The sequence below is a fragment of the Lissotriton vulgaris genome, chromosome 11, assembly GCF_964263255.1.
Source record: "Lissotriton vulgaris chromosome 11, aLisVul1.2, whole genome shotgun sequence".
NCBI classification, from domain to species: Eukaryota; Metazoa; Chordata; class Amphibia; order Caudata; family Salamandridae; genus Lissotriton; species Lissotriton vulgaris.
Window position 1 is genome coordinate 62,425,683 of NC_141699.1, and position 15,799 is coordinate 62,441,481.

Genomic DNA, 15,799 nt, shown 5'->3' on the forward strand with positions numbered 1-15,799 from the left:
GAGGGCTTTGAGTAGGACTCAGGCATGGTAATTAAATCATAAATATGCAAGAGCGGCCTGTGCAGGTAAGAGCGGTGAGGCCAGGTTAGGGGAATTTTTACAGATGACGGCAAGGGAAAATTAATTATTTCTTTAGTTTTCCCTCGTCATCTGTTGAACCAACCCCCAAAACCGGCCCCAGTGCTCTAACCCGTATGGACCGCTCCTGTACATATGGCCTACTGGGCCTGCTCTAATAGAACAGCAGGGGTGAAAAAATTACACAGACTCAAAAGGGGAAGGGTTTCCCAAACTAAGAGGTGATGCAGTGAAGGACTGTGAACAATGCACTGGAATGTTTTTAACATTACGTCACAAGTGTTTTAAGGTCACACGATTTTCCTGACACGTCTTTTCAGAGTACCATCGCTGCTCAATGTGTCCTAGACCTACTGAACTGGCTTTTGAGTCAGGGCAGTTTTGGTTTACATTTTTAGGTTAGTACTTGTTTTGAACCAATATGGACTCGTTTTAAGTACATTGGGGTGGCCCTACATTTACACCCGAAGCTGAAAGGTTCAGAACGCGCAATAAGTTGTACTCGTTCCAAATATGTGCTGTACACGTACCACGGCAGAAAACAAGAACAGGAAGTCGGACCTTTCAATCACGGTGGTAAATATTCCTAAAATATTTGCCCACCCGTTTGGACGAAAGGCAAAGATACTCAAACCAGTCAAGAGACTTGCTTCCCATGAATGGTTGGCAAATTCGTATTCCATGTTCACTGGAGGCAGAAGAGACATAAATGGTGTATTCTGTTCTTCTGCTAGGCAGGACGGAGCTGGGGGATTGCCCATCTCCCCATTTATCTAGTGTGCCACCTTATCAAACATCACGTGTAGATGTCCCAGGAAGTTTTCTTTACATGTGTGTGTATGGCTGTAACTAAATAATGAGGTTTCATATTACATTGTATATTTCTGAAACTATTAAGTTATTACAGTAACTGATGCACAACTAAAAATGGTGTACGTGAACAGAATTTTAAACAGTTTTTAAATCGTTCTAATATTTAACTGCCTTAAAAAAACAGTGTTTGTTCCAATAGGGTGTTTGTTATCTGTTTTAATTAATGGCTCATACGCTGGATTATATCCATAGGTCTGGAATTATTAGAAAATGAAGTATCAGTAACGATCACATCCACCCTACAGTACCTCATCTCAACAGATATCTAACTACAGCTCCCGGTGTACAGCACTGACCCCTGGAGTGCTGTTGATCACCTGTGCTTAATTTGAACTGGTGGTTTCCAGTGCTCGATACTGGCATTTGCACCCTCTGGTACCATTGACGTTTTGGCTCGGTTCAATCGTCCGTATGTGAAGTACAGTAGCTTGCAGCATTAATAAGCACAGATGATCTTTTGTGCGCCAAACATACAGGCTAGCCCGCTGGGCTCCGGGGTGCCCCCTCCTGCACTGTGCATGGGCGGTGAGGTCACTGTCGTTAAAGCTTTTGACTAGGTCCGGGGCATGTGGGGGGGGGGGGGGCCCTCTGTGAACTTTGCAGGGGGGCCCCCTCAGGTTTCGTTACGCCACTGTGAAGGATATGCCTTGACATGTCACTGAGGTGGTTCTTTTTTATTTACATGTAACTGAGGTAGTCCCTGTTTAGTTTCCATGTTTTACACAATATTGCAACAGAACCCCAGTCGAAAGGCCACGCCCTTAATTATATAGGTCATGCATCTTTTAGGCAGGCAAACAGCGGGACCAAAGGAGACCTCGGGAAGTAGCTCCCGCAGCCTCACGATTCCCACAGCTCTGCGACCCTCAGCTGGAAAGTGAGTAGTGGGGCCAGACAAGCAGGCAGGCAGACAGCGAAGTGGCTTCACACTCACAGTGGCTGAAGAGTCAGAAGCAGGCAGCGTCTTCTCGGCTCCAGCGGCTCCGCTGCACCAGCAGACGCGCAGGTAGGCAGTGAAATCAGCGGGGTCGACCCTACTCCACGGCCCTTGGATAGCACTTAAAAAGTTATGTTTTAAGCTTAGCAGCGAGCTATCTGTTGGGAGCGCAAAATGCTGTTTGTAGGGAGCATAGGTGGAGGATCACTGCGGCACTAGCGGTGGAGCAGGGCGAGCGTCAGCGCATATGCTGCTTCACACCTCCATCTTCCTTTTCCCCCGTGCCATTGTCTGGATATTTTCAAATGGCCATTAAATATCCACCAAAATGTTTCCATCTGTGTGTTTTGGTATTACAATTCTTGTTAGCTGCAGAAAATACTGTGCATTGCCTTACCATTCGGTCTGCATCAGCGTCTATACCCGACCATCAAAAATTCTCACACAATACATCTTTTAATGTAGACATTCCCATATGCCTCCAATGACACAATTTCAACAACCGTTCCCTTATACCTGCCGGAGTAATGCATTTGTCATGTCTAAACATCGCCAATTACGCTCCATTCAGAAGCCACTTGAGCAAAAAAAAAGTAGGGCAGCTTTTTTACTTTTAATGGATGGCTAACCATCAAGTATGTATTTCGTTATCATATCAGCTTAAGTTCATTATCCTTGGAATTTTTTTCAATCCATGCTTCCTCCCTCAATGCTTCTCCTAGTGCCGCAAACACTTCAGTCACACAGGCCACTGTGTTTAAATCTTCCCTTCCAAAGGCATTCTCTTCTACGTCACCACATGGTGATCTCGATAAACAATCAGCAGTGCTAATTTGTTTACCAGATACAAAGGAGACATCAAAGTTATATCCTTACAATTTTTAACACAGACATACAATACAAGCATAGGAATTTTTCCCACTTCCAGGTGAAAGTATATTGACTAAAGGTTTGTTGTCTGTGTGTAAAGAAAAATTGGCGCCCCACACAAAATGTCAACATTACTCACTCATAATTAGTTACTATACTACTCACTCTTTACTACTAAAAATAAAAATACACTTTGTATATGTAAAGGTGTGGCTGTGCATGTAAATGTGTGTGGCTCTAGGACTCTTTACTACTCACTTTCTCACTATATAATACTCACTCTTTCACTTTTTACTACTCGCTCTCTAATACTCTTGTTGCTAATAACTATATCCTACTCACTATCAACTACTAACTCTACTACTCTACTACTTACTCTGTGTGTGGGTGCTAATGCAATAAGTCTCACATATGTAAGCGATTAAGCTATTGGCAATGTGAATGACAATGCCATTTATTTATGATTTAAAAAAGAAAAACATGCAGAGCCAATAGCTCTACTTTTTAGTTCAGTAAGTTTTTATTGAAATTTTAAGAAAGGAGTAGTACATAAAGACATACAAAAAAGCGAAGAAAATTCATTAAAATACAAAGAAGCGAAAAAGAATAATCGTAAAAATACAGTCATCAATAAAATGTATCGCAACATAACAAAATTTGTCATTCAAAGGAAAACAGAAGAAGGGAAAAGGAGAGGAAGGGAGGGGAAGGGAGAAGGGAATGGAAATATACAATTCATAGCATAAATACTTAAATAAATAGATTTACAAATACTACATGAGCAATACAACAACAATAATTAAACCTGTACATATGAATCTATAGGAGACCAAAAAGATTGAAAAGCCGAAGAATTATGATGAACACCTTGTAATGACAATTGTGCACCTCTTCTTGTAAAGACAATCCAGGACCACCAAGCATGGACTGAAAGAGAGGAAGCATCCTTCCAACAAAAGGTGATGGATTTTAACGCAGCGGATACAAGAAAATTAAATAATTTTGCTTCAATATCATCAAGGGGTACACTCAGAGCAACAGATTTACATATAACTAAATTATAAGAGGGTAAATCAGAAATAGGCAAAATTTTCTGTATCACGTTCCATACTTCAGACCAAAATTTCAAAATTGTCGGACAATCAAATAAAATATGACGTAAGGAACCAGGATGTAAACTACAATGCCAGCATATATTAGATGGTAATAAGTGAGCTTTAAATAAACGCAATGGTGTCCATAAGGAATTAAATAAAATATAAGCATTAGTTTGATAAATACATACTGGTAAACATCCAGAAATAGAAAGGGACCATATTGAGGACCAGGAATCATTTGGCAATGATAGGGATAACTCATTGTTCCAGAAATTAGAAATGGTATCAACATTGGAACCTAAGGATACGGTAAGTTTTTTATAAAATACAGACACCGCTTTAGAGGATAAAGAAACAGTATTAACATAAAGCAGAAAATCAGTTGTCATTTTTGAAGGGATGCCATTGGGAAAGGAATCTAAAATAGAATTACAGAGGTATTGATATTTTGACAGCTCGGACAAAGGCAGATTATATTTCTTTTGGAGTTGAATAAATGGAATAAATTCATCATCTTTGAAAACATCTCCAAGATAAAAAATACCTTTAGCAATCCAGGAAGACCAAAAGGAAATATTTCTATTTAATTTGAGCAAGGCACTATGCCACAAGGACAAATGTACTGTAGAAAGTAAGGGGGATTCAAAATTGGAATCTATATCATTAAAAATTAATCTTGATGATTTAATTATGGCAGAAGAATGTACAATTTTAGATACTGGGGACATGGTTAATAGGGATAATAAAGGAAAAGGTTTGACAAGGGAAGTCTCAATATGAAACCAGATAGGGGTAGTAAGCATAGGAGATATATTAAACCATAACGAACTTTGTTTAAGAATAAACGCTTTATGATACAAAAGAAAATCAGGTAGTGCAAAACCAATATGACATTTGGGGATTTTTAATTTTTTATAAGCAATACGTGGAGGTTTATTATTCCATAAAAATTTCGATAAGAGCTTGTCAATATCTTTATAAAATTTGAGTGGAAATTGAGTCGGAATCATTGCAAGAGAATAAAATATTTTAGGGGCAATAGTCATTTTAATAGATTCCATTCGCCCCCACAAAGAAAGGTGAAGGGAGGACCATTTGGATGTTTTTTGTTTAACATATTCTAGAAGGAAATCAGAATTCAATTTTAAAGTAGCAGGAAGGGACGATGAAAATAATATTCCAAGGTATTTCAATTTGCTCTTTTGCCAAACTATATCTGGTGAGGGTAGCATATCATGAGTACACAGCATATTTAGTGGAAAAAATTCAGTTTTAGTAACATTTAACTTATAACCAGATACAGTAGAATACTTAGAAATAATATCAAGTAAAAAAGGAACAGAAGAAATCGGATTACTAATAAATAATAACACATCATCAGCATATGCTAAAGTCTTAACAGTAATGTCATTGATAGTAATTCCTTGAATATTATCACATTTCCGAATGTAATTAAGAAATGGCTCTATACCAAGTAAAAATAAAAGAGGGGAGAGGGGACAACCCTGACGAGTTCCTCTGAAAAGGGAAAATTGGTTAGTAATCTGGCCATTAATAAATAATCTAGCTGTGGGAGCATAGTATAAGGCAGAAATCATACGAATAAAGGAGGGGCCAAAATTAAAAGATAACAAAGTTTTAAATAGAAATTGCCAATGGATTTTATCAAAAGCTTTTTCAGCATCTAATGCCATAACACCAGCAGGGCTAAGGATAGAGGGGCTTTGCTCAATAACATGCAATAACGTTCTTGTGTTGTTAGCAGAGTATCGTTTTTTCATAAAACCAGACTGGTCTGGGTGGATAATTGAGTGAAGGATAGGTGCTAACCTAGAAGCAATAATTTTAGCATATAATTTACAATCTTGATTAATCAATGAAATGGGCCGATAATTAGCAACTAGGGTAGGGTCTTTGTCAGGTTTGGGAAGTACAACAATTAAGGCCTCAGAGAAGGAACCAGAAATGGTACCTGATGAAGAAAAATGAGAAAAAATCTGAGCCAAAAAAGGTAAAAGATGATGTTGAAACTCTTTATAAAATTCGGCAGGGATACCATCAGGACCAGGGGATTTTTTCTTGGGAAGTGATTTAATGGCCAAGAGAATTTTTTCAGTATTAATGGGTAAATCTAACTTAGTTTTATCAGAGGATGAAATGTGAGGCAAATCAGAATATTGTAAGAAGGACTCAATTAAAGAATCATCACAATAATCTGGTTTATTATATAAAGTGGAATAGAAATTCAAAAATTCATTAGCATTCTCATTATGGGAAAAAGCAATGTTACCCTGAGGGCATTTAATGGAAGTGATTTGAGTTTTATCTCGTTTAATACGTAAATAATTGGCTAAAAGTCTACCAGACTTATTAGAGTTAAAACGAAATTTAGCATTAGATTTAGAGAGTTGTAGCCCTGCTCTAGTGCTGAGAATAGCATTGAATTCATACCTCAGCTTTTGCAATTTTTCTTTATATTGGGGATCATGAGAAGTAATAAATAAACGTTCAAAATGAGCTATTTGTTTCTCCAAAGATTTAACCTGTGAATTAAATTTCTTATTTTCATGAGCCATGATAGAAATAGTGGTACCTCTAATATAGGCTTTAAATGCATCCCATCGAGTGATGATAGATGTAGACCCTTCTGGATTGAAAGTGAAATAATCCTGAATTGCCTGGAGTAATTTGGGCTTATGAGTGTCATTAAGGACAATGTCAGAATTCATACGCCATCTGGACTGTTTAGTAAATGAAGAGGATACATTTAAAACAAAAGAAATCATAGCGTGATCTGAAATGTCGATAGTACCAATGGAGGGGTCAGTAGCAAATTGAATAAGGGAAGGGGAAAGGAAAAAATAGTCTATTCTGGAATGGGAATTATGAGGATTGGAGAAAAAGGAAAATTCTTTACCAGTTGGGTGGTGCAAGCGCCAAATGTCAGCTAACTTGGTGGTTTGAAGAAAAGTCTTAAAGGCATAAAAAGTTTTGGATGGTCGAAATCTAGATGTGGACAGTCTATCCAATAAGGGGTCCACAAACATATTGAAATCACCCCCAAAAATCAACGGAGCATTTCCCAACTTTAAAACTTCCGACGTAACAGTGGACCAGAAAACAGGATCCTCTGACGTAGGGCCATAAACATTAATCAAAAAGAAGACAGAGTCATGAATTTTAACTTTAGCTATAATATATCTTCCATCAGAGTCTGAGAGCTTATGCAATACCTGACAATGCAACTTTTTGGCAAAGAAAATAGCGACCCCATTCTTTTTACCTGCAGCAGGTGAAGAGACAATAGAGTCCACCCATTTTTTGTTCATATAATTCAAAACTTTATCATCAACATGTGTCTCTTGGACAAAACAGATGTCTGCCTTAGAATTACCTAAATAATCTAAAATGTTTAAACGTTTTACTGGATGTCTTAAACTTTTGACATTAAGAGAAACAATTTTAATATTATGAACATTAGCCATTAGAATAGAATAGAAAGAAAAGAGAGAGATGAGAACAAGAAGAAGGTGGGAGAAGACAGGTTAAGAGAGTAACTCTGACTGAAAAATAGGAAAGGGAGAAATAAAAAGGAGAGAGAAAAGCACAAACATACAACATAAATAAAGACATGGAAACGCACACCCGTTCCTCAAGCATGGCCAGTTACCGTTGGAGCCCATAAAGAGAATTAGTTAGAAACCTGCAACAAGAGGTCAGCGAGAAGCAGTCAAGAGTTAGGGTCCTGTGTATCCATTGCTGGAGGAACCTGCTGTTCGAGGAAAAGACGAAGATCTTCTGGGCGCTGAAAAGATTTAGAGACATTGTCTTTCCAGACTCGCATTGTAGAGGGATCAAATAGGCCATATTTGAAGCCAAGGCTTCTCAGTTGTGGACGAAGAGAAGAGAACTCTTTACGGATAGCCACAGTTTCTTTAGCAAAATCCTGATGGATGAAGATTTTGGTTCCATTCACCAGTAATGATGGTATTTCACGAACAGCTTTCCGAATAAGAACCAGATGATGGTGACGTAGGACCTTAAATATCATCTGCCTTGGTTTTGAATGACGAGGATTACGATGTGACGGAACTCTATGAGCCTTATCAATTTCAAATTTTTCTGCAAACTTAATATTTAAGAGACCAGGCAAAAGAGATTCAAGATAAAGCCGACAATTGGTCCCTTCGATTTCTTCAGGCAAATTAAAGATGCGCAGATTGTATTGCTTATTGCGATTCTCCAAGTCCAGCAGCTGGGAATGCATTGGAATAATTCTGGCCATTAAAGGTGTAAAAGCATCCAACTTATTCTTATTATCTTGGATTTTGATGGTATTATCTGACACCTTCATGGACATAGAAGCCATATCTTTACGAACATTTTTAACTTCTGAGGCAATGGAGTCAGTATTTAAACGCAAGGCTTTAATTTCCTCCAAAATTAGAGCCAAAGAAGGTTCCGAGGATTCCACCACTTTAGATTTTGTGGGAGGAGGGGAAACCTGCTGCTTCCTTTTATTTGTAGGAGCATTTTTCAAATCCATTCTGAGGAGAATAAATGCTCTGTATTATGAATAAAACAGATTAATGCAAAAATTTCTCGAAAAATGATGAAGAATTGTTGTAAATATGGACCAATGCAGTAAAATGCATCAAAAAAGCCCAGGTGCAGCAGCTAAACACAGCTGTAGGCGGAGCTAGGCCCCAAGCTAGCCTCTGTCTTAATGAACTCTCCGCCCCCAGGTTCACAATCTCGGCAGGAAGTTAATGAGCAGATCGGAGCAGGAGCATGGGGCATGAGGAGAAAAGTTCAATCGAGCAAAATCTCTGGAAAAAAGACTCACAGGTGAGGGAAGGCTTCAGCAGGCCAGCGCTAGCAATTTCGCCGTGATTAGTGCAGGAAATTGTCGTTTAATTGATCTGAAAGCTCCTGGAAATTACGGAGCTCCGGTGGCGGCGGCAATCTTGATTGACGCGCTCGCGCGTCTCCCAATAGCTCTACTTTTAATGCTGCCGAGACCATTGCATTGTAAATGCTTGTTTTTTTTTTATTGTATTGCGCCGTGCCGCCATTGACAAAGCCCCTGTCTTGGCTGCGCACTTTATCCTGCTGCAGCCGGCACCTCGTGGTGAAAAGCAGCGGACGTGCTCAAGCCCCTATTCTATGCCTAGCCCTCCAGCACTAAGCCAGGCAGAGCGGGCACTCCATTTCCCCGTGCTCCGGCAACCACCGTAGGGACGGAGAAGAGGAGTTAGAAACAACAGCTGAGCTGCAGCCCTTCTCTGCCTCCGGAGACCGCTTCTCTGCTCCGTTGGCACAAATTCCCCTTTCCTGTGCACAAAGACCAGGTTCCTCCCCTAGACATACCTGTAGTGTTCCGGGGCGCAAGGCAGCGGTCTAGCTGACCCGCGCCACCGGAGCGTCCCTGCCCTGACGCGTGACGTCAGATGCGAGAGGGAATAAAATAAAGAGGCGTGGCTACGACAGGCAGTCGAAGCCACGTGTAAACAGCAATATCGGCTCCTGTCTTATTTAGCGTTATGCGGCCGCTCACACAGCGCTAGCCCCAGCACAAACGCTACACTGGCGACGAGGGTCCCACAGAACCCACCTGCTTACCTGCACGACGCCCTCATTGCCCTGCAATTGCTACGGGCGGCAAGTTCCATTCTCGAACAACAAGAGGGGAATACAGTTGTTAGGCCCTAGGCCACGTGCACAGAAGCCTCGCTTGCAACACAGCCAGCAAACGGAGAAAGGAGGTAAGGGCAAGGCCTGTTGAGCGGAAACAGCGCTTCCCATGACGACAGAGTGGGTAAGGACAGCACACCACGCCGCCACCTCAGGCCAAGAGTCACCCCGCAGGAGGAAAATGTACGCATCGCCACCGAGGCCCCAGAGCCAGGTCGTGAGAGCGCGCCCAGTACCGAGGGGACCATACAATTAGCCTGCAGAAGGGACGATTGTTATTCCCTGGGCCACCGCCACCTCTTATAAACGTCGAAGAAACAGAGTGGCACACCGCACACATGCCAAAATGGCGTCCATTCCCGCCCTGGAACCTTTTGTGGTTGATGGAGCTCCTTCATCCCTTGCTCCACGCTGGAGGGATTGGACGGACCGCCTCCAAATCTATTTTGAGGGAGCGGGAATTTCTATAGAAAGGCGCAGAGCCCTACTCTTACAGCTAAGAGGCAAAGACATACATCACATCTACAAAACGTTGACAGAAGCCACACCGAAGACATACCAAACACTCCTCACGGCGCTGACCGCCTACTTTGAACCCATGGCGAGCAAGGACTATGAGCGGTTCATCTTCCGCCAAGCGAAGCAAGAGGCCGACGAGTCTCTAGACGCATTCCACGGCAGATTAAAAGAACTAGCCAGCTCTTGCAGATTCTGGGAAGAACAGGAGGAGATCCGAGGACAGATCATCCAAGGCTGTTTCTCATCCAAACTCCGAGTCGCCATCCTCCAGGAAGATGACAAACCCCTCGCAGACATACTCAAACTCGGCCGGTCTAAAGAACTGTCTCAGGCGAGAGCATCCCACATGGAGTCAGCCTACACCGACCTGTCAAAATTGAACAAGTCAGCACGGCAGAAAAGGTGAACGTGGTAAGACCCAAGGGGAGACAAATGAGCGGGAGAAAGCAACCAGACAAGAAGAAGGAGTGTGGATATTGCGGAGGCCAGCCCCACTGCATGCAAGACTGTCCCGCGAGAGGAAAGAAATGTAGCGCATGCGGGTGGATGAACCACTTTGCAGCGGTATGCAGGTCTACGAGAGCCAAGAAGGAGGCTGCACATGTGGTGAGAGAAGAAGAAAGGGACAGTGAAGACATGGATAATGACGCAGAGGACTATCCAGTCCATTACGTATATGCTATTGATCAACCAAAAAGGAAGTAACGCCGCCTCCCAAAGTGCCGCATCAAGATTTTACTGAAGTGATGAAGCAGCTAGATGACCCTAGTTGCTATCGAAAGATAGGTAAGGATCCCACTACAGAACTTCAAAATGAGCTTTTTGCTCTAATACAGGAAGGTTTCGATCAAGGATTTGTTGGCCCAAAAGAACTTGAATATTTAAAAATCAAACATCCAAAATGACCAATGTTCTACGTATTACCCAAACTTCATAAGAACTCAGACCATCCGCCAGGCAGACCCATAGTGGCAGGATGTGGTTCTCTGCTTGAGCCGGTGTCTAAATACGTAGATTGTTTTCTCAAGGAATTCATGAGTCAAGTGATATCCTATTTACAGGACACTACTGATTTCCTTAAGAAATTGGAGAATATAAACTTTTGCGAGAACAGGGACCGTCTAGTTACCCTGGACGTCACGTCCCAGTATACACAGATCCCGCAAGATGAAGCCATAGTGGTACTATCCTATTTTTTAGACTCCAGACCCCGGCCTTCGCGAGTACCCACAGGATTTCTTGTAGACCTTGCGGCGTTTGCATTAAAGAAAAATTATTTTTGTTTCAATAAAGAGTTTTACTACCAGGTCAAAATGGTAGCCATGGGTTGCCCCTTTGCACCGGAATTGGCAGTACTTTTCATGTCAATGTATGAAAACACCTTCATACACAACAATAATCCATTCCATTCGGAGCTTGTCTCAGATTTATTGATGACGTGTTCATGGTATGGACAGGGGACAGTGATTCTTTGTCACTATTCCATCAATGGCTAAACTCCAGAACTTCTGATATTAAGTTCAGTCTAACCCAATCCACAACCAGAATTGCATTTCTCGATGTGGAAGTCTTCCCACAAGAAGGTAAACTAGCGACCACCTTGTTTGTCAAACCTACTGATCGAAATAAATCCTTGATGTTTGACAGCAACCACCCCAGAAGCCTCACAGAAAATCTCCCCTTTGGGCAGTTTCTGCGTGTATGCAGAAATTGCACTTATAAAGAAGACTTTCTCTACCACTCTGGAAACTTGATATCTAAGCTTTGTGACAGAGGATAGCCTAAAAAACTTGTAAAGAACTGTATGAAGAGAGCTCAGTGGACTCCACGAGAAATACTCTTAGAACGGAAAGAAAAGCCTAATTTGAAGCAAGAAGTATGTGTCAACACTTTTTGTCCCAATGCTAACCAGCTCAAACGGGTCATAGGACAGAATTGGCATCTAGTTAAGAACCTAGATAAGAATCTTAAAGAACTACCCTTGTTCGCGTTCAAAAAGGAAAATAACATTGCCAACCACGTAGTCCGAGCGGCTATGCCAACTCCCAAACCTGCTACATTACGTCAAATGATGGGTATGCCCCCTGTAACAGGACACCACAAATGTGGTACTTGCCTTTGTTGCAAGTCCACACTTGAGGGTTCCCTTTTCCAACATAAGGGCATCTCCTGGAAGCACAATGCATTCAGCAATTGTAAAACTAAATTTGTAGTTTACGGCGTAATATGCCCTTGCCAACACCTATATATTGGTAAAACCCATCAAGAGGTACGTCAACGTATCTCTCAACACAAATCTAGACTGAAAAACAAAGTTGAGAATGCCCCACTGGTGCAACATTGGAGACGTATGCAACATAAGGTGAGTGACCTCAGATGGACAGTAATATCACGTATCGAAAAAGACCCGTGAGGAGATGACCTCAATTTACAACTGTCCAAAAGAGAAGCGTTTCTCATAGTAAAATTCGATACGACAATTTCGGGGCTCAATGAATTGAGCAAAATCTTCAAACTGTGATCTATAATGTGTCCATGAAAGCACCAAGCTCCTTGTCAAGCCTCGTGAAAGATTGTTTAGACCGATGACCAGTGTCTACCCCCACTCATTCTTGTTGTGGTAAAAATCCTTGTTTATTTCTTATCTATTACCCTTCCGTAATCGGTACCCGACTTCTTTATTCCAATCCAGGTTTTACTCTATACCCTTCCACCCGCCTGATCAAAGGCGGCGTCTTGCGCACCTAGTCAGATAAATTTCCCTTCTTAGCCTTGCCTCGGCCTGCAATACGCATGCGCCCAGGTGTAGTGCTGCTGAGAACGCCACCGGCCTGACTTCCCCGGTAACGCTTCAAGTAAGTTCATAGGTCTCTTCACCCCTGTCTCTCCTTTCATTCGATTTGCCTAAAGAAGTAGAATGACTAAGTTTGTTTTCTCTTGCAGTTCGTAACTTTACCTCTCCGCATCAATGGCGGTAAGCTTTCATATTAAAAATATTAATTAAGCTTAGACTACCGCGAAACCCAAATCGCCAATGAATTTGTTCCTACTTGCCGCCCTAAGTTTTCTGAACGAAGCATCATCTACGGCTCGTTCCTCTGACGCAAATGTTTACAAATGCGGTAAGCTGACGAAAACCCTTATGCTTTTTAGCGTTACTGGTTCGCATTATTCCACCGCTGTTGGCTAATACAGGTTTCCCTTGATTTTTTGTACAGGTTAGAATTGACAAGCATATTAAACATCTAAATTCGACTAGATAACTGGAAACGCCCAAATTGGGTAAGTTTTCCAAATTCGACGTTGCCTTATCATTTTTTTTTTTTAATGTGTGACTCCTAGCGTTCCCAGTAACCCATCCTTTCCATTTTTTCAGATAACTGTCACCGCCACTCTTGTCTTACGTTTCGCCACGAGTACCGAAATCAGCTGGTACCTCTTTTAGGGTGAGAACCCTTTTTCCATCTGTTCTTAAAAGAAGTCATAGGAGAATAAAAGAGTCTAAATTGATTCATTTATCATCAATACAGGCACGCGTGCGTACTGCCCCAGACTGTCTGGTTCACTAACCCGTCACGGACCATTTATACAAGGACAGACACTCCTTTTTCCGACATATTAGGTAAGTAACAAAAGACATTCTCCCCCCCCCCCCCTTTTAACCACTTGCTTTATTGGCAATAAATTGACATCGCTTTATGCTTTTTAAACTTCAGATTCGGACAGAAGCGCTCTTAGACTTTGATGTCTCCCCGTCCCTTTGGCATTTTTGCTCTCCGGTAAGCTGTTGGGGGATTGATTGGGTCTTGCGGCAGGTTGTCTGATGTTTTGGCCTACTACTTCTGTTATACCTTACTCAATTTCAGTTCCTTATTTGTTCTTTTTCTTTATTATTTCTCTCCTGATTTAGACACCAATTGAGGCCCTGAAGAGAATCCCAAAAGACCTAGTGGGATTCGAAACGCGTAGGCTCCTGCCACACAGAGTCTGCAAGAGCGACAGGCTATTAAATGATTTTTCCTGTGTCGCTTGTTGGTGCAAATTACCTAGAACAACCAATTCCAGAAAGATTGTGGTGTTCATTCAATTTAATATACAGGAATGTGCTCAGTTTAAATTGTTTTTCTTTAGAACTATTGTAAAATTGTTTTGCAGACAGTGGCCTTCCTCTTCTTTTTCCTTTGTAATAGATTGTACATAGAGTATATATCTTGTATTATATATTCCCCTCCCCCGACTGGTTGAATGCTTCACGTATGTATGTGATATGTATGAGATAATGAATGATTAATACATCCCCTGTTTCTCCTCTTTCCCATGTATAATGTGTCTTTCTTGAATAATTTTTTCTTGTATAATGTGTCCTTCTTGAATATGTCATTTTGTTTGAAAAATTAAAAAATTACATTTTTTCAAAAAATAATAAAACAAAAAGCTATTAATTAGCAATTCCTGGTCTTGAATGTGTTTTTCAAGTGCTGTCAGGTTATCAGTTCATTTAAATTATTTGCATCAGCACTGGCAACCCACTTTTGTTTGTTGGCATCAAGATTCACCAGCAAGAGGTGAGAGCCACCATTGACAGGGGGCGTCCATTGAACTGATGGCGGCGAACGTGTACAACCAACTGCGGACAAAACCTCCACTACGCGAAGCAAATATCCGAGTGTTCGCATACGGCCAGAAGACGCCTATCCCTCTGATCGGGTGTTTCAAAACAGAACTACAACACCAAGAGGCAACGGTGCCCACAACGATCTATGTCACGAAAGAAGGCAGTAGCATGCTGATAAGCAGACAGTCTGCAGAAGATCTAAAACTCATATCCTATGCCCTGGCAGTACTAGAAGAAGAACTAGACACCATCATGGAAGAGTTTGAGGATGTGTTCAAAGGCATCGGATGCCTAAAAGGGAAGGAGGTGTCTATCCACATCGACCCGTCAGTCCAACCGGTCGCGCTGAGGCATCGGTGCATTGCGTTCCACCTAAGAAAGAAAGTCGAAGAGGAACTGGAAACACTAGAAAAACAAGGGATCATAGAAAAGGAAGTGGACCCACCCCATGGGTATCTCCTATCGTAGTGGCCTGAAAACCCAAGCAACCCGAACAAGTCCGCATCTGTGTGGATATGCGCCTCCCGAACGCAGCGGTGAAGAGAGAACGGCACCTAACCCCCACGATAGATGATATCCTAGGGGAACTCAACGGCGCAAAATGGTTCTCCAAGGAAGATCTTCGATCGGGATATCATCAGCTATCGCTCCACCCTGATTCAAGGTACATAACCACCTTTTCCACTCATGTAGGACTAAGACGATATTGGTGCCTCAACTTCGGAATATCAAGTGCAGCAGAAGTATTCCAGAACACCGTCCGCGAGTCCTCAGTGGACTCCCAGGAGTTCTAAACGTGAGCAATGACCTACTCTTCTATTCGATGTCCATTGAAGAACACCACCAAAGACTAAGAGGAGTTCTACAAAGAATCAAGGAGTCAGGTTTAACCCTACACCGAGAAAAGTAGCAATTCCTGCAGCACAAAATCAGCTTCTTCGGGTACACCTTCTCAGACCACGGAGTAGCGCCGGACCCGACAAAGTAAAGGATGTCCAAGAGGCCCCAGCTCCAACGAATGTCTCAGAAGCAAGGAGTTTCTTGGGTATTGCGAACTTCTGTGAGTGTTTCATCCCCGATCTCTCCAACCTCACCAAGCCACTCCGAGAACTGACT